Here is a 22,459-nt window from a genome sequence, read left to right as displayed (position 1 = left end):
CCGTGGTCATCAAGAACTTGAACCTGGGGAACTCTGGCTCAGAGGCAGGGATAGTACCAACTGAGCAACAAGACCTACTAAATATTGAAGTGATTTTTATATTTATTCTACATGTGTGATTTAATACAACTGAACTGAAAAGCTATTCAGTGGGTTGCAATCTGCAAGTTAATGCAAACATAGAATTCATAAGTGGTATATTTAAATTTTATATTGTTCTATTAATGTGTTTGACTTGAGGGGAAAAGAGAGGCAATTTATCTCTCCATCCTACTTCTGTCAATCATGGATTTGGAAACAAAAATGCAAGATCAATAAATCATTAATAGAGTTGAGTATTGGTAACATTGTGCCTTTCAATACTGCTGGAAGGGGTTATATTAAAGTATTGATTCTACTTTAATTCAAGTTTTAGTTTCAAAGCTCAAAATAAAGACACTACAAATACTTCTTCAAATCAAGTTTTAGCCGCTATGTGGAATTAAACTCGAGAGTTATCACTTCAGTGGTAAACCTTTATAAACCTTGGGTTTGCAGCAGCTCAACTATTGAGTCCAATTCTGTGCACCATATTTTAACAAGGGTATAATGGCCTTGGAGTGGGTGCAAAATGGAATGGAGAACTTCAATTCAGAGAAAGGACTGGAGAAGCTAAACTTATTCTCTTCCAGCAGAAATATTTGCAGGGAAATTTAATAGGCACATTCAAAATTGTAAGGTATTTCTATAGAGTAAATTGTGACAATCATCACACAACAACATCATGCAAGACGTCAAAGATAGAAGAAAAATGTTTAGGCAACAAGTTGTCATGATCTGGACAAAACTGGCCAAAAAGGTATTGGAAGATCCAACAGTGACCTTCAAAAAGGAAGTGAAAATATACAGAAACAGACTGTACTGGAGAAAAAGAAAGGAAGTGGAACTAACTGAACAACTCCTCCTGGAGATGTGGAGGGCTGAATGGCCTCCTTTTGTGACATATGATTCAAAGATAAAAGCAAAGTAATAGCCACAACTTATAATATCTCAGAGTCTAATTGGAAAAGTTTGAAAAATTGCAAAAAGCCATGGAATTTTGGATTCCCTGCCTACCCAGGGAAAGAGGAAATGTCAGCTGTGTGACTGGGACAGGATCTTGTATTCTCTGTGGCATCGATTTTGGTGGTTGGGAAAGCATTTGTTTGGGCATGAGGACAGCAGGTGAGGACCCTATGACCTTCCCACCGCTGCCCTGATAAAATCTAAGGTGTGAAGATCCGTGGATGGCCTTCCTATCCTGCTGCTAATTGACTGAATAATTAATACCCATTCAAAGCCACATCCTACAGTGCTAGTAGCTCAGCCATAGGTGAGGGGCTTACCATGCAGGGAGCTCAACAAGCAAACCCTGGCAAATTTGATTATGCACTCACAGGGTGGGGGTAGGGGTCCCCTTGTTCAAAGGCACTCAGTACCTGGGATGGTGGATTTAGCATCAGGGAAGGGGGCGGAGCACTGAAAGACACCCACTGCCCTTGCTGCCAACCTCATCATCACTGCCCACCCATTGCCATCCCCCCCCACACGTCCCTTCCCACCCCAGCCTCCCATTTTGCAACTCCTTTTCCGCCATCGTGGTGTATCGTGGAGCACATGCACAGAAAAGTGGTTGCATCGCAGGCTAAGACTCCACATGCAGCAAGGCAATGAATATCCACCTGGCAGAGTGAGAGGACTAGGCAGGTTGTGCAGGAATCTCCTGTGGCCATTCCCTGCAGAACAGATATACTACTTTGGATACTGTTGGGGGGGATGGCCTGAAAGAAGAAAGCGGTAGTAGCTCATTTTTTGCACCACTGTTATTTCGGCTGCACAGGAGAGGAGGAGAAAGGGTGGGAATTGTAATCGAAATAGACAGGCGATGATATCAATAAAACAAGGGATGCAGTCCTAAAAGCGAAATACAGAGAGTTAGAAAGTGAGTTGAAAAATAGGGCTCAAAGGTAGTGATCTCACAATTACTACCAGTGCCACATGCTAAATACCAAGATATATCAGGTGAATACACGCTTGGAAAGTTGGTGCAAGGAAAGGGTTTCAGATTCCTGAGGCATTGGGACCAATTCTGTGGGAGGTGGGACCAGTACAAACTGGCTGGACTGGGACTGATGTCCCAAGGCCAGTATTTGCTAGTAGGGTTGGGGAAGGTTTAAACTAGAACAGCAGGGGGATAGGAACCTAAGCAGAGTTACAAAGGAAAGAGAAACAAGGACGGTAATAAAAGAAAGAACAGTAAGATGCAAAAATGGTAGTCAAGGTTACCAAAGATGACAGGCAATTAGGACCACTGTACAAAAGAAAGCTAGGACGTCTAAAAATGGCAAAAAGGCAAGGCTTTGTATCTTAATGCATGAAGCATTCAGAAAAGATAGATGGAATCATGGTGCAGATTGAGGTAAATGGATCTGATCTCATAGAATAGAGGAGACATGGTTAAAAGGTGATCAAAACTGGCAACTTAATATTCATGATATTTGACATTTTGCAAAGACAGAAAGGAAGAGAAAGGTGGTGGGTTAGCGCTGTTAATAAGAGGTGAAATGAGGTCAGTTGTGAGAGATGATCTAGGCTGAGATGATGTAGAGTCCATTTGGGTGGAGGTAAAAAACAGCAAGGGAAAGAAGACATTGGTAGGAGCAGTGTATAGATCCCCAAACATAACCATACTGTAGGAAAGGGTATAAACCAGCAAATAATAGAAACAATAATTATGGGTGACTTTAGTCTTCATGTTAATTGGGTTATTCAAGTTGGAAGCATTGGTACGTCAAGGAATTCAGAAGAGTGCATGAGCGATAGTTTCCTAGAGCTGTAGGTCATGGAGTCAACCAGTGAACAGGCTATTCTAGATCTGGTAATGGGTAATGAGGCAAGTTTAATAAATAACTTCAGAGTAAAAGATCCTCCAGGAAATAGTGATCATAACATGTAGAATTTAATATTCAGTTTGAGAGTGAGAAACTTGAGTCTGAAACAACCATGTTTAACTTAGATAAAGGGAATTACAACAAAATAAGGCTAAAGTTAGCTAAAATGAACTGGAAAGATTAGCAGGAAAAACAATAAGCAAGACTGCCAGACAGTTAAGGAAATAATTCATGACTCTCAGCAAAAATATACCCCAGTAAAGAGGAAAGAATCTAAGAGAGGGATAAACCAATGATGGCTAACCAAGGACATTAAGGAGAGTATTAAGTTGAAAGAGAAAACAGATAATGATCAAAAGTCAGTGTTAGCCCTGAAGACTGGGATAAATTCAGAATCCAACAAAAGGGGACTAAAAAGATAAAGAGAGAAAATAAATTACGAGGACAAACTAGTGAGGAATATAAAAACTGACACTAAGAATTTTTTTAAATCTATAAAAAGGTGAGAGGTCAAATTGAACATAAGCCCATTAGGAAATGAATCTGGGGAGATAATTATGGGAATAGAGAAATGCCAGAGGAATTAAACATATTTTACATCAGTCTTTATGGTGGAAGATACTTTGAATATTCCTTCCTTACTAAAAGGTGCAAGAGAGGAATTAAGTACTATCGCCATCATTAGAGAAGTAATATTAGACAAATTAATGGAGCTAAAGGCAGATAAGTCCCTCAACCCTAATGGCTTACACCCTAGGATCCTGAAAGAAGCTAAAGAGGTAAGGAATGCTTTGGTTGTAATTTTCCATAAATCCTTGGATTCTGGAGAAACTCAAGGGGATTGGAAAATTGCCAATGTGACACCCATATACAAAAAGGGAGGGAGGCAAAAAAAGGCCATTTAGCTTGACATTATTGTTGGAAAATGTTGGAATCAAGTATTAAGGAAGTAATAGCAGCAGATTTTGAAAATCATAATCTCATCAAGCTAAGTCAGAATGGCTTCATGAAAGGGAAATCATGCCTGACTAATTCATTGGGCTTTTCGAGGAAATCTCAAGCAGAGTGGATAGAAAGGATCCTGTAGATATGAAGTATTTGGATTCCCAGAAGGTACCTCACAAAAGTTTAAGTCATAAGATAGGAGCTCATGGTGTTGGAGATAATACATTGGCATGGATCAGGCTAATGATCAGGAAACAGCGAATGGGGATAAAGGGTTAGTGACCTGTAACCAGTGGGTTCGACATGGATCAGTGCTGGGACCACAACTGTTTACAATATACATTAATGACTTGGAAAAAGAAGCCAATGTGCATTAGCTAAATTTGCAGATGATACAAAAATAGGTAGAAAAGTAAGTTGTGAGAGGATACAAATAGTTTACAAAGAGATATTGATCAGTTAAGTACATGGGCATAAAGTTGGCAATTAAGGAATAATATGGGAAAATGTGCAATTGTTCATTTTGGAAGGGAGAACAAAAGAACAGAGTATTATTTAAATGAAAAACAACTGCAGAAAGCTGCAGCAGAAAAGGACTTCGGAGTACTTGAGCACAAAAGACAGAAAGCTAGCACACAGTACAACAGGTAATCAGGAAAGCTAATGGAATGTTGGCCTTTATTTCAAGGGGTTTGTAGTATAAGAGTAGGGAAGTCTTGCTGCAGTTGTTGATTTGATTTGATTTATTATTGTCACATGTATTAACACACAGTGAAAAGTATTGTTTCTTGCACGCCATACAGATAAAACATACTGTTCATAGAGAAGGAAACAAGAGAGTGCAGAACGTAGTGTTACAGTCATAGCCAGGCTGTAGAGAAAGATCAGCTTAATGCAAGGTAAGTGCATTCAAAAGTCTGACAGCAGCAGGGAAGAAGCTGTTCTTCAGATGGTTGGTACGTGACCTCAGACTTTTGTATCTTTTTCCCGAAGGAAGAACATAAGAACATAAGAACATAAGAAATAGGAGCAGGAGTAGGCCATCTGGCCCTTCGAGCCTGCCCCGCCATTCAATAAGATCATGGCTGATCTGTCGTGGCTCAGTTCCACTTTCCCGCCCTCTCCCCATAACCCTTAATCCCCTCTCTTATCAAAAACCCATCAACCCGCTTCTTAAAAATATTTAGCGAGGCAGCCTCCACCACTTCAACGGGCAGAGAATTCCAGAGATTCACCACCCTTTGAGTGAAGAAGTTCCTCCTCAACTCCGTTCTGAACTGCCCCCCCTTTATCTTGAGGCTGTGCCCCCTAGTCCTACTGTCTTTTTTGAGCGGGAAGAGTCTTTCCACCTCTATCCTATCCATCCCATTCATCATCTTATACGTCTCAATGAGATCTCCCCTCATTCTTCTAAACTCTAACGAGTACAAGCCTAGTTTATTCAGCCTCTCCTCATAGCTCAACCCCCTCAACTCCGGTATCAGCCTAGTAAACCTCCTCTGCACTCCCTCCAAGGCCAAAATATCCTTGCGCAGGTGCGGCGCCCAAAACTGCACACAGTACTCCAGCTGCGGCCTCACCAATGCCCTATACAGCTGCAGCAAGACCTCCCTACTTTTATATTCAATCCCCCTCGCTATGAAGGCCAGCATCCCATTCGCCTTCCTGACCACCTGCTGCACCTGCAGGCTGGGTTTTTGCGACTCATGCACAAGGACCCCGAGGTCCCTCTGCACCGTCGCCTGCTGCAGTTTTTCGCCACGTAAGTAATAGTCCTTCCTACCATTCTTCCTACCAAAGTGGACCACCTCACACTTGCCAACATTAAATTCCATTTGCCATTTCCTGGCCCATTCGCCCAGCCTATCTAGATCCTTCTGCAGACTCTCCACACCCTCCGCACAATTTGCCTTTCCCCCAATCTTGGTGTCATCAGCAAATTTCGACACCCTACACTCGGTTCCCTCCTCCAGATCATCTATATAAATGGTAAATAGCTGAGGCCCCAGCACCGACCCCTGGGGCACCCCACTAGTCACCAACCGCCAATCCGAATAGCACCCATTGACCCCCACTCTCTGCCTCCTATTTGACAACCAATCCTCTATCCACGCTAACACCCTACCCCCAACTCCATGTCCTCTGACCTTCTGCAGTAACCTCTTGTGAGGTACCTTATCAAACGCCTTCTGAAAATCCAGAAAGACCACATCCACCGGCTCTCCTCTATCCACCGCCCTAGACACATCCTCATAGAACTCCAGTAAATTGGTCAGACACGACTTCCCTTTAATGAAACCGTGTTGCGTCTGCCCTATCAAGCAATTCCCTTCAAGATGCCTCGCAATTTCCTCCTTAATGACGGATTCTAACATTTTACCTACCACAGACGTTAAACTAACCGGCCTGTAATTCCCCGCCTTTTGCCTGGCACCCTTCTTAAACAACGGCGTAACATTAGCCGTTTTCCAATCCTCCGGCACTTCCCCGGAATCCAGCGACGTCTGGAAAATAACCACCAAGGCATCCACTATCACCTCCGCCATTTCTTTCAGAACCCTCGGATGCATTCCATCCGGTCCTGGGGACTTGTCCACAATCAGCCCCTCCAGTCTGTCGCGCACCACCTCTCTAGTAACCTCTCTAGTTTTGGCCCCCTTATTTACAGAAAGATGTTGGCCCATAATTTCCGCACCGAATACCAACTTAACCCCATTGTGCCTTGTACATGCGTGTTGGGACAACACGGAAGTCCCAGCACACGCACATGTACATTGAAAGAGTGGCAAGATTGAACCTCTGATTCGAGTTATGGAAGCTGCTGGTATTGAAGTGCTGTAAACTGGCCCTAACTTCCATTACCTGCGCTGATAATAAGTGAGTTTTTGCACACATTGCTGCAGTGAGTAGAGGCAACAGACATTCTTTGAATGGTTTTTTTTGTAACTGTTAATGCACAGAAAAAGAAAGAAGGATTTAAAATAAAATTTACAACTTTGTCATGACAACAAATTCCAGCAAAAAAAAAGTGTATTTATATATAACAAGGTGGATGTTAGTGTCTGGTATAAATTTCAGCTGAAGTCCAGTTGGATTTTGCTTTATATTTTAAGCAGTGTTTATCCTAATTTTAAGAGTCTCCCTGATGCAACGCTGATCCTTTTGCAATTTGGCTGGTTTAATTGCTTTAGTATTCTTTAAGATGACATATGCAAGTATCCTTTAAGCTGATTTGAACCATCTTTCTGATAGGTATTGCAAAATCCATTGCTGATTGAAAATCCGCAGTCATGTTCCACCATCACCTGTACATCACATTTTTAGCTTGATTCTTAACTGAAGTTCTTTTTGAGGCTTTGAATAGGTGGAGTGTAAATCCAAACCTTCTCCCCCGCTTCCCCCCTTTTCTCCTCCAGCCCCACTTCCCTCCCTCCATCCCCTTCCCCTTCCCTTCTGCCCATTCCCTGTCACTCCCTCCCTCCACTTCCCCTCCTTCCCCCTTCCTCCTCCTCACATCCCTCCCTCACCACCTTGTTTAGAGACAACAGAACAGTTGTGTTAATATATAAAAATATTATATTGATTGTTGTGTTAGAGAAAAATATATTTTGTAAGAAATTTGAAAAGATGAGGCAATTAAAATGTCATAATGCAGCTCTAAAATAAAATATTTAGTTAAATGTTAATGTATCAAAGTTTTGTATTGAACGTTTTTTAAAATATGTTTTCCATTAAACTACAAAATTCTATTAATTCTTTATTGAAACAAAACATATAAATATGAAATTATGCAAATACTTTATTGAAACATACCGAACGGTTAAATATGAGAATTATAAATGAAGCAAGCAAGGCAGAATAACACTAATGATAAAGATAACTAGATTTTCCAAGGCTCCAAATGTGAACTCTACGCAACCCCATGCAGTAAGTTATCCAAATCATTGTGCGAGGAATTCTGAACTCTCATCTTCCCTATTAAATTTTCAGTTTCAATATTGTAAATTAAAACATGTGAACACTTATAAGCATGACACAAATAAAGTTACATAATAATATAATGCAGATTTAAATAGGAGTTTCAGGGATTTAGAACAAATAACGAAACCCATGTTCATTTATATGTTAAATAATACTCACTTTCAATCATAAAGGATTAGAAATTACATTTTAAAAATGAACCAATAACAATAGGATTAACTACTTAAAATAAATAGTAAAAAAAATTAAAAAGCTTCAACATACTTTTTATAACAGCAGGGAAACACTTCTGCTTTCATTGCAAAACAACTATTTCCAAGCTGGACCTCAATGGATGTTCTCATTCTAGCTGTGTCATAAGTGGACATATTTAGAATCCTCCTGCATCACACTGGGGCCTGCAGAGATGGCCCTGCTGAAAACCAAAGACTGCCGTTCCCATTGGGTGCTATTTTTAAAGGCAGCTCATAGCTTTCTGCTGCTGATCAGATGATATGGGCCATTATTTCACAGGAGGCAGTTCAGAGAAGGTTCAATGGTATGGAGGTAAGGCTAAATAGGTTGGGAATCTACTCTTTGGAATTTAGAAGAATGAGAGGTAACCTCATTGAAACAGGTAGGATTCTTAAGGGGCTTGACAGGATAAATGCTGAGAGGATGTTTCCCCTCTTGGGAGAGTCTAAGACCAGAGGGCACATGCTCAGAATAAAAGGGTGCTAATTGAAGACTGAGAAGGAATTTCTTCTCTCAGAGAGTTGAGTCTTTTGAACTCCTTGCCCACAGAGAACTGTGGGGGAAAGTCCTTGTGTATATTAAAGGCCGATATTGTAATAACTCCATGGAGGTGGAAGTACCGTCGCCAAGTTACTTTATTTAGACCATACATCGGTACACAGCCAGCTCGCCACTTATTCCCTGCTGAATCCAGGCTGGGAGTCTGACACACCTTGTTTAAATAGGGAGCATGAGGCTCTCTGATTTAGCCATCAACTAAGACTTATCAGGTAGTTCATACTCTAGCAAGCCAACCTCATTAGGCTGAAGTCACAACAGATATAGATAGATTTTGATCAGTAAGGGAATCAAGGGTTATGGGGAAAGGGAAGAAAAGTGAATGTGAAGCATGTCAGAACTGCCATGATCCTACTAAAGACAGAACAGGCTCGAGGGGCCAAATGGCCCCTCCTGTACTGTTTCTTATGGGTTTTTTTGTGCCTAGATCCCTCAATTTGAGGCCTAAGGTAGGTGTAGTACAGGCAGCAGCCATTCCTTCCCTGCTGCTGATGCTAAATACAGAAGAGCTGCCAGCCTTTGGATGCCAAGAGTCAATGGACAGGGCTTCTGCCCTTGAGGGTATTGAGAGATGGGGAATGCCAGCAGCTAACTGATAGATGCCTGAATGGCACAAGATGTTGGACACCTCCCCAAAAAGAGGTAAGATGGGGGTCTCACTGACTCTCTAGCCCATGGCTGAGACCCCCATCACGTCACAAGATTCTGCCCATGGATTTAGATCCACTAATTGGGCAGAGGCAATCCTGGTGGATGGAAGCACTAAATTTGGCGTGATGATCAGTCAGTTTCCTGCCAGTGGAAAATTAGTGGGATGTCAGAGGAAAGGTTGATCAAGTTTCCTGCTGGTATTTGTTATGAAACACATTGGCATTAATTTACATCTCATAAATGTCTATTGAAAGCTCGCCAAAATTAAGTTCTCCCTCCAAATTCAGTGTTCTACTAGCGGATAATTAGAATGGTCTGTTTTTTGACATATAAAGTTGGTGAGATATATTACTTCCATGTCTTGAAAAGCAGCGAACACTACTTTTGTCTTCCTTTAAGAGATTGCTGCAAAGTATTGGATGCCTAGAGACCAGGCTACGCCAAAGTTGGAAATGGGGGGTGGGGGGGGCAAGAACTGCTGGGAGTAATGAGGTGGAGGAAAGACGAGTGGCGGGTAGGTGGGGGAATTTGTGGAACATGAGAGGGAAGAGATTGAGAAGGACAAAGTGGGGTGGGAGAAAACACAAGAGTGGAGGATGGAGACAGAGGCAAGTCAAGGGAATGGTCAAGGTACAGAGTGGAGTACTGAAAGCCTGTCCTAGGGTAAAAGTTAAAAGTCTACCTAAGGAAAAGTCCGAGACTATTTTGGGGCTGAGGCCACTCCATTGGGGTATGATAAAGAGAGAACTCTGGGTCTGCGCAGTTTGTTAAAGGGCTTTGCCTGGCATGCAACTTTGAAAAAAATAAGTGATCGGCTAAAATCTGGGGCTGATTTGTTTAAAAGTTTAAATTGTTGCTTCTATTTCAAATGGTTCCCCTCAGGAGCAACATTTTTTGGACCCTGCTGAGAAATTGTTGTCCCTGCTGCCTAAATTTCTGTCCGAAAGCAGCACACCCTGAATTAAAGACATGTCATGGCGTCAACGCCGATCATTTGGCCCGTGGTGCCTGCACCAGCTGTCCAAATGAGCTGGGCCACCTAATGTACACGGTCAAGTGTAAGGGTATGGTAGCATAATGGTGATGTCACTGGACCTAATAATCGAGAAGCCCTAGCTAATGATCTGGTGACATGGGTTCAAATCCTACCATTGCAGTTGGTGAAATTTATATTTGTCAAATGGATCTGAAGTCATAATGATAGTCTCAGTAAAAGTGTCATTGATTGTTGTAAAAACCCATCTGGATCACCAATGTTCTTTTGGGAATGAAATCTGCCATCCTTATTCAGTTTTATCAGCTGTGATCCCAGGCCCCCAGCAATGTGGCTGACTCTTAAGCCCCCATTGAAATGGCTTAGCAAGTCATTCCATTGTCATTCCTATTGTATCGTGTGGCACTATCACTGTGCTGAATGAGACAGATTTTGAACAGACTTGGCATTCATAGGCACTGTGGGCCATCATCAGCAGTGTTATTGTATCCAGCCACAAGATGAAGGTGACTACCTTTGGCATCAAGTCAGCATTTGGCCAAGTGTGGCATCAAGGAGTCCTAACAAAACTGAAGTCTATGGAATAAAAGGGAAAATTCTCCACTTGTTGGAGTCATACTTAGCACAGAGGAAGGTGGTCGTAACTGTTGAAGGTCAATCACCTCAGTCCTAGGACATCGCCACACGTATTCCTTATGATTAATGTCTGATGTTAAACCATCTGCAGCTGCTTCAGCAATGACCTTCTCCATTATAAGGACAGAAGAGTGCGTGTTTGCTGACAATGTTCAGCACCACTTATGATTTTCAGGTGCTGAAACAGTCTATGTCCAAATGCAGCAAGACCTGGACAATTTCCAGGTTTGGGCTGACAAATGAAAAGTAATATTTTGTGCCACATCAGTCAATGACCATTTCATACAAGGCAGATTCTACCCATCTCCCCTTGACATTCAATGGCATTATCATCACTGAATCCTTAATATCAACACCGTGGGGGGTTAGCATTGATGAGTCACTGAAGTGGATCAGCCATGTAAATAAACACTGTGGCTACAAGAGCAAGTCAGAGGCTAGGAATCCTGCGGTGAGTAACTCACCTTCCATCTACCATCTACAAGACACATCTCAGGAGTGTGACTCACCACTTGCCTGAGTAAGTGCAGCTCCAACAACACTCAAGAAACTCAACACCATCTGGGACAAAGCAGCTCACTTGATGGGCACCTTATTAACCATCTTCAATGTTGCATCCCTCCCCAACCACCCCTGCCCCCCGCAGGATGCACTGCAGCAAATTGCCAAATTCATTCTACAACAAAATTTTCCAAATCTATGATGTCTACTGCCTAGAAGTACAAGAGCAGTAGACACAAGGAAACACCACTACCTGCCAGTTCCCCTCCAAGCCATTCACCATCCTGACTTGGAACTATAAGTGGAATTTTCTTCTGGCGAGAGTTTCTATTTCAGCGGAAGTCAATGAACTTCTGATTAGCTTGCCACATTTTCCAGTCCCACCCGCTCTGTGACAGGACCATAAAATCCAGCCCTAAGTTATGGTTCCTTTACTGTTGCTGGGTCAAACTCCTGGAATTTCCTTCCTTTTAATTTTCCCACAGCTAATGTGTTGCAGCAGTTAAAGAAGGCAGCACATCATTACCTTCTTGTGGGCTATTAGGGATGGACAATAAATATTGGTCTAGCCACGTGTGCCCACATCCCATGAACAAATAAACATAAAAAATCAAATTCCACTATGGAAAGTTGTGAAATTGAACTTAATAAATTTACCATGAAAGTTCATTCACAAATGTTCTTCTTAGATGAGAAGGTGGCATCATTACCTAATCTGGACTGCATGTAACTATATGTAGTTGGTTATTAATAGCTTCCAGGGATGTGAAGTGAATGCTCCCATGTTGGTGTTGCCAAGAACAAGTTTAGAAACCCATATCAATGATATTACATTATATCATGTTTTTGTCAATATCCATTGTCTAGCTAATTCAGGAGGACAAAACAAAACCTAACACTGGACTTCACTTCATAATACCATTTCAGAACGGCAAATATCTTGTAGCAATGTGCTGTATCTGCACACTTTTTCCCAGTAGAAAAGGGCCATCATTATCCTGGTAACATGTAATATATTCTGTCTGACTTCAGTGACTAATTCCAAAGCAGGAATGAACTTGGGCACTCCAAAGAGTAAATCAATGTAACGAGACGCTGTTTGTTGGCAGGAATCCCATTGAAAATGTGAAGGTAATTATTTCATTTCTTTGTAGGGTGATTAATTAATTCTAAGGAGCTGAGTCGCAAAGGCAAATTAAGTTATTCACAAAAGTTGACTGTAGACTAGTTTAAATGGAATATTTAATTTCTGATATCCGCTCTGTTTAAAGTACCCTTCAGATATTTAAGAAAGCACCTCATTTAAACAACTTTGGAGATTGGAAGGAAGACTGTAAATATGTAGATTATAAATAAAACAGGAAATGCTTGAAATATGGAGATGAACATAGACAAATTAATGTTTCACGTGAGAATCTTTAAAGTTAAACAATTCCACCAGGCGTGCAGTTAAAATATATTTCTCGTGATTTTTTTCAATGATAGCAATGGGAAGTCGTGCAGTGTCGGTGACTTAATTATTTCTGCTACATTTCCTTTTTCCTTTATATCTAGCCACCGGAAGAAATGAAATATTGCTGGGACTTGGGTAATACTCCAAACTTGTCAGTAATTGGATAATTAGTATAATTGCTAGTTGCTTGCCTGAAATTTGCTTCCATTTTAATTTTGGGCCTTAATGTATTGGACTTTAAACCAGGTACAAGCTAGCTATACCATTAATCCGAAAGGAAAACTCTCTTGCACAATGCAAGTCATTCTGACCTGGAGTCATGTTCTCCGTGGCAATAAGAAAAACTTTTAAAATATACCAGACCACATAGCCTCCTCAATGGACCATTTCCACCCATTTCAGGTGAGCAACTCTTTGTAAGATGAAACTGAGGATTTAAAATAACCCAGTTTTGAAATGTATCCAAACACACCCAATGATAATCCTGCTCAATGTCTTTGCAAGACCAGTGATGTGTTGAAATGATTCCACATGACATTAAACAGAAAACGAAAGCACTTACTGGATCAGTTGGAAGTAAATTATGGAGAACAACACAACCAAACTCTGATACTTGGGTAGCGCCTGAGAGAACCTTGAGAATGGTGGTGTTTACCCTATAAAAGGAACCAGGGATGTGTCTGCAGTGTCTGTACACTAGGACTTCAGCAAGGTCCTTATTTCTATGCCAGGAATTCAACATGGAATCATACAGTAGAGAAGTGCCTGTTCTGGTTCTTTATGCAATTAGTCTAACTCGCCTGTTCTTTCCCTACAACATTAGCATCAGCTATGGCTCAGGTGACAGCAATCTTGCCCCTTGGTCAGGAAATTTGGGATTCAACCCCTACTCCAGGTCTTGAGCCATTTGGCTGAGATGTTAAACTGTGGCCCCTCCACCCCTCACCCCATGCCTGTAAAGGAAGGCATGGGAGGCCAATATTTACCTCTCAATTAACATCATAAAAACAGATTAGCTGCCCAATATCACATTGTGGTTTATGAGAGTTTGCTGTCTGCAAATTAGCTGAGATGTTCCCTGCAGTATAACAGTGGCAACACTTCAAAAATACTTCATTGGTTGCAAAGTTGGTTTGAGACATCTGCTGGCTGTGAAGATACTATATAAATACAAGTCTTTCTATTTTTCACTTTATAATCCATTATTATTCTTTTTTAGTATATATGAAATTTTCTTTGCTGTATTGTATTTGCTTTCCTTAAATCTGCTTTCACCACTCTTTCCTGCAGTGCATTCTAGATCATAACTCATTGTATTAAAAAATCTCCTGATCCCCTACTGTCTTTTTTTACTCACTATTTTAAATTCATCAATTCTCTTGCCAATAGTAATGGCAAACGTGTTACTTGTGCTGTCTGCGGAACTTTCTTGCAGGCTACTTTATTATATAACCCTTGTCATTTTCACTTGAGAAGCTTAAATTTAGAATTGTTGCTTGCTGAAATAGAATTTTTGGCACGTTCATTTAAACCAAGTAATGGGGCTGAATTTTCCAGCTCTTCCTGTTGGTGGAATCTTCTACAACTGCCAAAGGTGACAACCCCCCCAACATAGCAAGTTCCCCGGTGGTGGGGAATGCAAGCCACACCAGAGGCATTGGTGGGACTGGAAAATCCCACCAGTTGCTATGACGAGCCACCTCCACTGATGGAAAATATCACAGGGGAGCTGAAAAATTTAGCCCATTATCTACCTGTTGGTGATCACAGTATCAGTTTTTTACCCAAGGGCTTTCTGGACTCAATAAACCACTGAGACGAAATTCATATGCCACCGTCCTGCCAGTAGTCACCTTTGATGCAATTGAAGTCACCAATTAATGCAATTGAATTCCACTAAGAGGGGAGATTTGAAAAATTAATGACAGAAGTAAAGGCAATAGCGCAGATTAGCCATACTTGTTATGGTAACTAGAGTTGAACAGGAAGGGGCAGAGTGAAAAGTGCGCCAGTAAACATGGTCAGAGTACGGAAAATAACTTGAAACCAACAGAGCTGCTGGGGGGTCTGGATGGAGGGTGGTTTAAAAATCCAAAGAAAGAAGCTGAGGCTGTAGAAAAGTATATTGTGGGTAGTAACATGTTGAGTGGGATAGGAATGGACAGAATGTAGCAGCAATAACGCATGAGAGAATAAATAACATAGTTGTTGGGGACCTTAACCTGCACATCATCTGGACAATTGGCAAAGATGATTTGGAAGATGAATTTATAGAATGCCTTTCCTGGATCAGTGTTTCAAAATTCATTTATGGGATGTGGGCCTTGCTGGCTAGGCCAGTATTTATTGCCCATCCCTAATTGTCCTTGAATGGAGTGGCTTGCTAGGCCATTTCAGAGGGCATTTAAGAGCAACAACATTACTGCAGATCTGTTGTCACATGTAAGCTACACCAGGTGACAATGGTAGATTTCCTCCCTAAAGGGCATTAGTGAACTAGATGAGTTTTTATGACAGTTGGTTGTGGTGTTATGGTCATAATTTCAGATTTTCATTGAATTCAAATTCCACCATCTGCTGAGGTGAGATTTGAATGGCAGTCCCCAGAGCATTACCCTGGGTGTCAGTAGTACCAGTCCAGTGACAATACCACTATGACACTGCCTCCCTCAACTAGTAATAAAACTATTTTAGACCTGATATTGTACAATCAGGCAAGGTTAGTTAGTAAAGTCATAGCAAAATAAATGCTGGGAAATAGGAATAATAATGCAATTGAATTCCACGTTAAGTTTGAAAAGCACATACTGCCATCATGAAACATTACCTTAAATTTAAACAAAGCCAATTACATAGATATGAACGGAGAGCTAAGCTGATTGACTAAGTATACTGAAAGGTATGGTGACAAACAGATGTAGACATTTATGGAACAATTCGAGATGTTCAACAAAATGCATTCCATTGAAAAACAAAACATATTGAGAAAGATCTACTCTTGGTTTACTAAAAGGGTTAAGGATAGTATTAGAAGAAACAAAGACTCATAACGATACAGAGAATAGTAGTAAGCCTGAGGATTCGGAGTGTTTCAAAAACCCTCAAAGGGTAACCAAAATTAATAAATGTGACAGCGCTAACACAAAGAATGGAGAAAGGGAAAAGAGAATTACAGACTGGTTAGCCTTACATCTGCCATGGGGAAAATGCTGGAATCTATTATTAAGGAAGTCTCAACAATGCTCTTGGAAAAACATAATATGATTAGCACAGAGTAACACAGTTTTAAGAAAGGAAAAACCTGTTTGACAAACATATTAGAGCAATTTGAGAGTATAACAAATTGGGACAGTAAAGGAGAATCAGTGGTGTGATTTCCAAAAGACATTTGATAAGGTGCCATGCAAAAGGTTAATACACAAGACAAGGGCTCATTGATAGGAAGCAGAAATTAGGGATACATGCAGCATTTTCAAGTTGTGATTAGTGAATTGCTGCAAAGATCAGTGATGGGGCGTTAGCTATTTACAATCTATATTAATGACTTAAACAAAGAGACAGAGACTAATGTATTTAGGTTTGCTGATAAGCTAAATGGGAATGCAAGCTATGAGGAGGTCACAAGAGGCTGCAAAGTGATATAGACAGCTTATGTGAGTGGCCAACAATAAGGCAGATAATATGGGCAAGTGTGAGGTTACTGTAAGAACAGAAAAGCATAATATTTTTAAAAGACATGAAACATATGAATTGTGATGTTCAAACAGACTTGCATGTACTTGTGCAAAAATTACAGAACATTTGCTGGCACAGCAAACAATTAGGAAGGCAAATGGCTTATTGGCCTTTATTTCAAGGTATTGGAGTACAGAATAAAAGAGTCTTGCTGTAATTGTATGGTGAGACCACAGCTAGAATATTGTGTGCGATTTTGGTCGCCATATTTAAGGAAGGATAAACTTGTACTGGGGGCAGCATGCTGAAGGTTCACCAGATTAGTCTCTGGAATGAAAGGATTGTCGTATGATGAGAAGTTATAGAATCCCTACAGTGCAGAAAGAGGCCAGTCGATCCATTGAGTCTGCATTGACAACAATCCCACCCAGGCCCATCCCTGCAATCCTGCACCTATTCACTCTGCTAATCTCCCTGACTAAGGGACAATTGAATATGGCCAATCAACCTAACCCTCACATCTTTGGAGTTGAGTAAATTTGGGACTATATTCTTTAAAATTTAAAAGGATGAGGTGCGATCTTATTGAAACACGAAAGATTCTGAAAGGACTTGTCACTAAGGTACTGATTCTTTTTCCCCCTTAGCTGTGGAACCGAGAACAAAAGGGTACAATATCAGAATAAGGGGCTGATCATTTAGTTCTAAGATGAGGAGAAATTTCATGGCCTTGTGGTATTATCACTAGACTATTAATCCAGAAACTCAGCTAATGTTATGGGACCTGGGTTCGAATCCCACCATAGCAGATGGTGGAATTTGAATTCAGTAAAATAAATCTGGAATTAAGAATCTACTGATGTCTGTAAAACTATTGTCGATTGTCAGAAAGACCCATCTGGTTCAGTAATATCCTTACCTGGTCTGGTCTACATGTGACTCCAGATCCTCAGCAATGTGGTTGACTCTCAGTTCAAGGGCAGCTAGGAACAGGCAATAAATGCTGGCCAGCCAGTGATGCCCATGTCCCATGAATGATTTAAAAAACCTCAAAGGTTTGTGAATTTTTGGAATCCTTTAGCCAGGAGTGTTGTGAATGTGCCATCATTGCATATATTTAAGGTTGTGATAGCCAGATATTTTTTCTCTCAGCAAATCAGGAGATATGGTGAGAAGGTGGGAAAGTGAAGTTGAAGTCTAAGATCAGCCATGACCACATTGAATAGCAGAGCAGGCTCAACAGGCATTATGGTCTACTCTTGCTCCAATTTCTAATATTCTTTTGTTCTTAATATTTTAAAACAAAACATGCCTAGGTGGCACTCAGTGATATTGGCTCAAGTTCTGCAGCAGTAATGATGGCAAAGCTATCAGCGTTCATCAGCATAACTTCTTTGAAATTGATAGCAGGTTCTGGGGTCTGCAATGCTCAATTAAACATGGACTTCCAGAAATGTCTATCACTAATTCTATGCTTCACATAAGCTACACTGTAGGAATTCCTCTTGACTGCAATCAACCAGAAATCACTAACTGATGAAAATTTGCCTTTTTATGATTTTAGTTTCGTGGTAAAAACTATTGGCAAAGTTAGACTTTGTGGAATAATGTACAACTGGTTTTTTAACAGTACACTAAGTTCATAGTTACAGCTGAACAGCCTCACTGACCCTGAAAAATCAATTCTGGATCAGTGGAATGTCATTATGATAGAAAAATTACATAGCTTTAAAATAAACTCAGTACTTAACCAAGGATATCGTACCATATTAAACCTCTTTGACCTTGCATGATCATAAAAGACTAAATCATCTGATTGAATAAGTGAGAACAATTTAGGTTCTCCCCTTTCTGTATAACTATAATCTTTTGAATAATTCAATTAAATGAATTACCCATTTTCCTTTATTACAAGAATTTTAAACTCAAAGCCACCTTAATCTTTGCTCACATGCGGTATGGACCATGGTTATCGCTGCTGCCTCACAACATCAGGGACTCAGGTTCAATTCTGGCCTTGGGTGACTTTCTGTATGAAGTTTGCACATTCTCCCCGTGTCTGCATGGGTTTTGCCCAGGTGCTCTGATTTCTTCCCACAGTCCAAAGATGTGTAGGTTAGGTACATTGGCCATGCTAAATTGCCCCCTTGCTTTAGGGGGATTAGTGGGGTAAATACAGGGAAGCTACAAGGATAGGATCTCGGTGGGATTCTTGTTGGTGCAGGCTCAATAGGCTGAATGGCCTCCTTCTGCATTGTAGGGAGTCTATGATTCTATGATCATGATGGGGGTTGGCTGCTCCTATGTACAAAAGGCTGGTGAGGTTGAAATGACACTTTTCTCTCGGCACCTTGGTTCTGGGAGACAGCTGCTGCCTGTATGTCAGTAGTGTTGATTTGGGTAGTCTGGTATCATCTCCTACATGTCCCTCCTGTGATATTCTGAAGTAGAAGGCTAGATATCTGGCATGATCTGCCACACAGAGAAATGGCAAGCTCACAGGTTGATATCATCAGGCACCATTGCAATAGACTTCATGACTTGGGTCACTGATCAGTGTGATGGCAAACCTAAATCATGGAAGTCCCAGGAAACAGCAGACTGCATCCCTTTCAGTTTTGAAAGCTGGTATCAAGGGTACTGACTAAACTGTCTTCTATGATCACCTGGGCAACCGTTTGTGCTTCTTTTCAGTGGAGTCATAAACTGGTCATTGGCTGCTCCTGTGGTGGCAGGTTGTCAAAGATTCCGGAGCAAATGCCACACTCTCCACATTTTCAGTGTGGAGCAAACCTCCTTGGTGTTAGTTTAAATAATGGCTGTAGATCCCAGGATTACTGCTCTGAATTATAGCACATCTTCAGATCCCAAATGTAGGTGTGATATTTCTTGAATATTCTTCTTTCAGGCGAGTGCCCATAAGACCTGGATCGCAAGAGTTTCAAAGCCGAGGACAGTCTTCTTCTTATCTCTCTGACAATGTGACGTACCCTCACTCACTCTTCCTCCACTCTACAAGGCTCACTAATGCTGTTTCATTCCCATGGATAACAGTAGCTGAGGTGATGCACTTTAATTGGAAAATAAGTGACATTGAGGTGGTGAGATCAAGGGAATTATGTGGAAGAGACCTGGACAGGATTTTGCTGCTGGCACTCCTTGGTACCCCTAATCATCCTCCTCCTCACCATCAGCTGCATTGTCCCATCATCACCATAGTGAACAGGGATGAAATATTTGCCTCCTTACAGCACTTTTTCTCACTATCAACGTCCCCCTCCTCACCATCAACGTCCTCTTCATTTGTATATTGATTCTATGGGAAAAGAGGACATGAGGTCAGCATAGAAGCACATAATCACCTTGGGATCAGAGAGACAGTGAGACAGTGAAACTGGTAATCAGGAGGCTTATGGTTGTTGTAGCACAGGAACAGTAATTTCATAACAAAATAGTGAGACTCGTGAGGATATTCTTAAGGTGTTGGTACAATTTATTAGTCGCCAAAGACAGTAGGTTAAAAAAACTACTTAAATCAAAAACATAACTACATCTATCCTCGGAAAAAAAATAAACATGTACATTGTATTTCATGTAAGATTTTGGACAGCGTAAGTAAATATTTTCTAAATCTATTTTCCAATTATTTTTCCAATCAACCTCAAAGTTTTGACAATTCTACAAGAGCTGATTTATTAAAATAGAATTTTAGTTATTTTCTCCTTGTGTACCTCTGATATTTATTTTGCTCTATTTGCTTTCAAAGTGCATTCAGTTCAGCTGCTATGGATTATCAACAATCAGATCATTTTGTTTAATCTGAATGTAGTGAATGGCAAGCACCAGGTTCCAAGTAGTTTATCTTTTAATGGGAAGAATGTTTCACTGAGTTACCCCATTGTCATTACAGGTCACAAATAGTAACAACTGTAAACCTTGCCAATGTCTTCATCTATAATTTAGAACCAATGCTGTTCTGAGAGAGGGAGATTGTGTTGAACTGCCATGATTTGATATTCTAAAGCTCTGTTCTCGTCACCTTATTATGAAATATAGTTGGCCATGGTCACCTCTTCTTATTCCTCAGGTAAGTTTAATATAATGGGATGGATTGCCCTGGGGATTTGCCCCAATCATCTGTCATAATGTGAGCAGAAGAGCCATAGAAACCCCAAGGAAGATATTTTAAATGCTCTTTGGTTCATGTTCTGACCCCTTAGTGGCTCTTCATTATCTACAAGGCTCAGGTCAGAAGTGTAATTGACTCTTGGATTCTCATTTGGGTGGATGTAGCCGTGATAACAATCAAGAATCGCAACGTCATTCAGGATAAAGCAGCTTATTAACTAACACCACTGCCACTAAAGGCTCTGGGGATGCATTGTGAGACCTGGGTGGAAAGTATAATAGAGAAGGGATGCACTGGAGTGGAACTAGACAATATGGCATCAGATTTGCATTCTACCAGCAGCAGGAAACCTTCATGGCAGCATTCCTCCTCCAGCATGGTGGGAAGGCAATTGTGCTCATCGACAATTGCTATTACTTACAACTTAATGCAGGATTTGGAACCAAATCAGCTATACATAGCCATCAGAATCCAACCACTGAAGTTGGCACCCAGAGGCAATGTGGAGGCCTTAGGTTCGCTTGTGGGAGTCAGACATTGGGCTGAACTTTCATCCTCAGGGTGGGTGTGAGAATTGAGAATATTTCTGGCTCACCCTTCCCACCTTAGGAAAAAGTTCTCACATGGATGGAAATATTAATTTAGGAGGGCAGCAAAAGGGTGGAGGAGGTGGGTGAGAGCAGTGGTCAAGCCAATTGACCTGAGGAAAAGTTCAGAGGCAACCAAGGGGACAGATGGGTGCAGAGTGGACTGTTTAAAAGGTCAGCTTCAGTGCTGTAGGACTTCATCCCAGTTAAAATAAAAACAGAAGGGGCCTCACCCCTCACACCCCTTTATCCCTTCCCTCAGCTCCCCAAGCCCTATCTATGCCACTTCATGTCCACCATCCACCCTTTATGGTGTCCCATGCTCCCCATGCCAAGGTATGGCACAAAAACAATCCCAGTTTCCTCATGACCCCATGCCAAACTATGACACTCCATGTCCATTCCTCACAATACAATGAACCCTATAGTTATGGAAGGATGCATAATGTTTTTAAAGAAAACATTAATTAATAACATTCTATTTTTATTGAACAAAACCCTCTTTTACTACAGTCCAATAAAAGTGTCAAACATCCCATCCTTCAAAGTTTTGCTCAACGCTGAGTTTCCTCCACTCAGGAGTGCTGAACCCTGTTGCTGTAGCAACCAACTGTGGAACAAGTTCCACCCCAGGATTGCTGCTCTGCCTTTTGCAACTTTCATGGCAGGACTGACTGCAGATCTGGCAAGGCCGGTAGGTTTTACAAACTGGTGCCAACACCTGCCTCTGCATGATGCATGGTGTGAAGGCAAGATCAGTGCCTCGTAGCTTACCCTCCGCCCACCCCTCCCCCCACTCCCCGCCATCCCCCGAAAGGTATAATTGGATGGGCCCTGCACCTTCAGGCCATAGTATCTGTTGAGCTCTGGGCCCATCTCTGCGACATTAAATTTAGCCCATAGTGTTTGGACTGTTAAAATGAGGAAGCTTCTTACCTTATCTAGAAGTTGATGGATAGCCAAGCAGTGAACATCTGCCCTGTACTCTCCATCCTGTTCCACATGGAATGTGACATTTCAATGAAGGCTGGGAATTAGAATAGCCCAGGTCTGTAATTTAGGCAGTTGAGTCATTTCACACTTCACGCTCAGTCGGTCTCTCCACTATTCACCTGCACATAGCTCACCCCCCTTCCATCAACCCCCACCACCCCACCCCCACCCCCTTCTGCACCTCCCCACTCCTCATCATCCCCTGAAGGCCTC

General features: G+C 41.4%; 1 protein-coding gene and 1 long non-coding RNA gene across 3 annotated transcripts in view; one reads left to right on the top strand and one right to left on the bottom strand.

Annotated features, from left to right (window-relative positions):
- The window catches only part of ralylb (RALY RNA binding protein like b), an 876,105-nt gene extending 867,960 nt beyond the window's left edge, over nt 1-8,145 (bottom strand). For both annotated transcript variants that reach the window (XR_013887728.1, XM_080194340.1), the window contains exon 1: nt 8,100-8,145. The gene's annotated coding sequence lies outside the window, so the exon portion shown is untranslated. The remainder of the gene's footprint in view (nt 1-8,099) is intronic.
- A 209-nt stretch (nt 8,146-8,354) lies between these two features.
- LOC145347052 (uncharacterized) overlaps nt 8,355-22,459 on the top strand; it is a 69,661-nt gene continuing 55,556 nt past the window's right edge. Inside the window, exon 1 of the long non-coding RNA XR_013887760.1 lies at nt 8,355-8,381. This is a non-coding gene — a long non-coding RNA (uncharacterized LOC145347052). The remainder of the gene's footprint in view (nt 8,382-22,459) is intronic.

Source organism: Carcharhinus amblyrhynchos, chromosome 8, assembly GCF_965287045.1.
Source record: "Carcharhinus amblyrhynchos chromosome 8, sCarAmb.v2.hapA, whole genome shotgun sequence".
Taxonomy (NCBI): domain Eukaryota; kingdom Metazoa; phylum Chordata; class Chondrichthyes; order Carcharhiniformes; family Carcharhinidae; genus Carcharhinus; species Carcharhinus amblyrhynchos.
This window is presented reverse-complemented; position numbering and strand designations above follow the sequence as displayed.